This window comes from Diadema antillarum, unplaced genomic scaffold (genome assembly GCF_040938485.1).
Source record: "Diadema antillarum isolate AM-2024a unplaced genomic scaffold, OU_Dant_1.0 scf00000032, whole genome shotgun sequence".
NCBI classification, from domain to species: domain Eukaryota; kingdom Metazoa; phylum Echinodermata; class Echinoidea; order Diadematoida; family Diadematidae; genus Diadema; species Diadema antillarum.
In genome coordinates, this window is record NW_027270921.1 from 2,815,322 (window position 1) to 2,819,968 (window position 4,647).

Sequence of the window (4,647 nt, forward strand, 5' to 3'; positions counted from 1 at the left end):
CGGCCCACCAGAAGGCACCACCATCAACCTGACCAACCCCGACCCGGATACAGTGAGCTGGCTGCAACGCCTGATCCAAAGTGCGTAGCTGACTCATACGCAAGAAGAAGAAGAATAGAAAAATGTTTGTGAAGTGTAATGGAAGTACAGCATATTCATATGCCTTTATATTCTATACTGCCCTCTAGTCTTGTGGGTATATATCTGGTTGTATTTACATTATTATATCTAGTGCACTAGCTGTTGACCAACTTTCCTAAAATAAAGACCATTTAACTACATGTTTCTTGTAAAGAAAGGAAAGGGAATTATTGGTGAATTTCTTGCTCATAATGCCTTGTACAAATACAGACTTGATGCATGATAAGGTTGGTAAAATATTCTGGTAATTGTTTCATCTTCAGTGTTACATATTTTCTACATGCTTTCAATAATTTCAACACAGTTTCACGTAAAAATTGACTATCAGGTATTCACTAGCATTGACTAATTTTGTTCACTTCGGGAGGACCTTATTCATATATAAAAGAAACAATAGAAATAAAGTCAAGTGTTCCAGTATGTATTCCATTTATCATCTCTTCATTGCAAATTTGGAAACTACTGCCCATGGAGGCTGTTGAGGGAGTGGAAGATAGATGTCAGTGCAAAGCCAGAAGATTTTCATGTGGAAGAATCTGTAGGTACTGATATCAGTTCTCTTCATGATAGATCTTCAGTTGTCATGAAAAAGTCATGAAATCTGAAAACAGAATTGTCAAAGAAAAGCTTAACAGTGGGGAAGCCTACAAAAAGTCAGAAATATTTATGGAATGTAGAACATATTTTAACCATCAAAGATGTGATTCAGCACGTAACCATAAAGGTTTCGGCTGTGATTGCCTCAGTGAAAATGACAGAATGTCTATCAGACAATAATATTATTATTGTAACACCTTTGTTCTGTAGTGTTGATGTTATTCTTCGATGGCGTACGATAGGCGGTGTTACATTGGTAAAGTTTCTCGACACTCGACGACAGCACACAGAAGAGACCACGATGACAATTTATATACCTCTACAATCCGGGTTCTTTATTTAATCACAGTAGGATATAACGCTTAGCAGAGATATATATTAACAGGTACTCCCCATCAAGCGGCCATATATTGCCCCTAAAGAGGGATGGCAAGGGAGACCAACGCTTTGTGTGTCTCTACCCGAAGAGGGTGAAAGAGAGAACTCCTGACCAAAGCACATGGTCACTTTTATAGTACATCTATACTCAAAGGAGGGGCTTAATCTAAATAATATTCAAATATTCAAAACAGAGGGATTCAGATTATAATAAAACAAATGTGTAAGTTAATGATGACCACTGTCAATCCATGGGTCACTGACACCAGTGACTCACATATTACATGATGGGGATGATGGGGGAGAAACTTAGCACTGGTAGACAATGGGGAAACAGGTTATCCAGAAATGTTTATGGGAGAGGTTAGGCTCCTAGGGAGGTAGGGTGTGTGGACTGACCACAGGATGTGATGACCAGTCGGGTTGGACAAAATTCTGGGAATAACAATGAAGGAGTTTTCCCTCATGTCTGTAGTGGTTGAAGCTCGGGTTTGTAGCAACAACACTCCTACATTTGATAAATTACATTATCACACCTTGAAAATTTTGCTCCTAGAAGAGAATCGCTAGCCAGACATTTTATTAACATTCTGTCATGTTGTCCCAATCAAAAAAACAGACAAATGACGTACACTACTCTTCCCCCATTAGTCCAGTAGTTGCCAGACTGTTAAAGTTTGTAGACTCATGTTTATAAACACATTGGGTATCACTTTCATTAATTCAAGGGTAAAATTACCTTGTAAAGTGTGAGGAGAATGGTACACTTGATCATGTTATTGCACTATTTGTGACTTAAAACGAATACTACTGTAATACATTTGTGAAATCGAGGAAATGCAGAACTTCTCACCAATTTACAGGTCAGATTACCTCGTTAAGTGTTGGGGGAATTTTGTATTTTGTACATGTTATTGCACCACTTCTATAGTGGTCAGAACACAATTCTGAAATGCAACAAATGCCTAATTTCTCATCGATTTCCAAGGCAGATTACATTGTGAAGTATCATGGAGAATGTCACATTTATTTTGTACTAATTGTAATGTAATGTATTGTAATAATAGTGTACAATGTAATTATTGTGATCTTTCGAAAATTCACACACAAAAAAAAATCACCAATTTACAGGTCATAGTGAATACCTCTGGAACTTTTAGGAGAATTTTTTGTAGTTACTGTATGACGCACGATTCATTTTCAATTTTCATGATCGATCGATCTACTTATTCCACTTGATTTATGAAGTTAAAACACCAGTGATATTATCATAGTGTACTGAATTATTCAAATTCAGTTGTTGTTTTTCTTATTGTGTGCGAAAAGGGGCAAAAACGCCATATTCGTAGCCTTTTGCTTTTTGTTTCAATTGATAATTTTATGTCTTTGTTCAAACGCATGATACTAGATACATGCATTTTACTGTGTGCTTCATTATTATGCATGCAACATAGGCAACATCTTAAAGTTTTGTTGCACTCGATCGTGCAAGACGCACGATTCATTTTCAATTTTCATGATCGATCGATCTACTTATAATCGATCAATTTATCGATCTACTTATTCCACCTGATTTATACATTATGTAGTTAAAACACCAGTGATACTATCATAGTGTACTGAATTATTCAAATTCAGTTGGTTTGTTTTTTTTCTTATTGTGTACGGAAAGGGGTAAAAACGCCATATCCGTAGCCTTTTGGTTTTTGTTCCAATTGATAATTTTATGTCTTTGTTCAAACGCATGATACTAGATGCATGCACCTTACTGATTGTTTCTTATTATGCATGCAGCATAGGCAACATGCATCACTAAAATTTTGTTGTACCCGATCGTCCAAGATGCATGAGTCATTTTCAATTTTCAAGAGAAGCTTGAAATTTTCAAATGTTTACGGTCCCAAGATGTTTATTTACATAATAACAAGTCACAAACCTGTTCCAACAACTATCTGTTGGGGTATTCGGAAATTAAGAATTAGTGAGACTGTATTGATAACTATATTTTTTTCTGATATTTCTCGCATTCATACTATCGTGAATTTAGTTTTGAGAATCGCTACAGTATCTTATGCCAGATTTTGTTTCTCGCGAATTTTGATGTATATATTTCTCGAACAATTACAGTCATATTCGTCGACTTTTAGTATTCATTAATTCTGAACTATTTCCTCGTATTATTCCAATTTACAAATTTCTACAAACTTCTACTGAACAAAATAACAAGTTTTGTCCTAAATTATCATAGAAAGATATTTATCAGAGACTTGCAATATTTCCTGCACTTCACAAAGATAGTCTGCTATAACTGTCCGAATCCAGTAAAGCTAAACATTTTGTATCTTTCCCTCTCGCACGCGAGATGCACACACACAATAGGCAACCTTCCACTCATTCACTTGCACTCACCCACAGTACGACGCGCGTCTGTGTTCAATGGCCTCCATTTCTTCCGTCGTGTTCTCCTTTGAATAATGAATAACGAACCTGCACACGAAGCTGTGGACCAATATTTAACAGATCATCATAGTGAATACTTCACAATTGACGAATTCAATTCCGAATTTTGCCCCCAAACTGGAAATGATAGTCGATCTGTTCACAGTTTTTCCATAGATAAATACTTCAGCCTCATTCATATCAATTCACGAAGCTTGAATAAGAACTTTGAATCAATCGAAACGCTCTTAAACTCTCTTCACCATTTTGCCTTTTCTGTAATAGGAATTTCTGAAACTTGGTTGCATTATGTCTCCCCAAATATGTTTAGTATTCAAAATTATGATATGATTCGTGCAGATAGAAGGACTGGAAGAGGAGGTGGAGTAGCTTTGTATATACATAATCAACTTCGTTACAAACTCCGACCTGACTTATCCATAAATGGTGTTGAAAGCTTATTCGTCGAAATTATAAATGATAAAACTAAAAATATTATTATAGGTATTATTTATAGACCACCAAATAACGAAATAGATTTATTTCTAGACAGCATTGAAATTTTTTCAAATACAATTATTCATGAAAATAAAAGTTTGTTTTTAATGGGGGATTACAATATTGATTTACTAAGTACGACAAACCATAATTCTTCTAGATTTCATAACACATTATCATTAAGTAGTCTTTATCCTCACATTAATAAGCCTACGAGAATCTGTAACACCACGTCAACTGAGACTTTAATCGATAACATTTTCTCTAATATTATTGATAAAAATTATACTAATGGCATACTTTATTCAGATATATCTGATCATCTTCCCATATTTACCATTCACGAGCAGATTGGAAACGTTCAACCAAAACAAAAATGCTATAGAACGCGAAGAAAAGAATCTCACGAAAATATTAATTCATTAATATCTGATTTATCACGCGAACAATGGCAAGATGTGACTTCGGTCAATGACGCGAATCTATCTTACGAAATGTTTTTGCATAAATTTCTTTATTATTATAATAATCGTATTCCCTTAGTTAATAAGAACAATCGCGCAAAAATAAAACAACCATGGATTACCAAAGGGC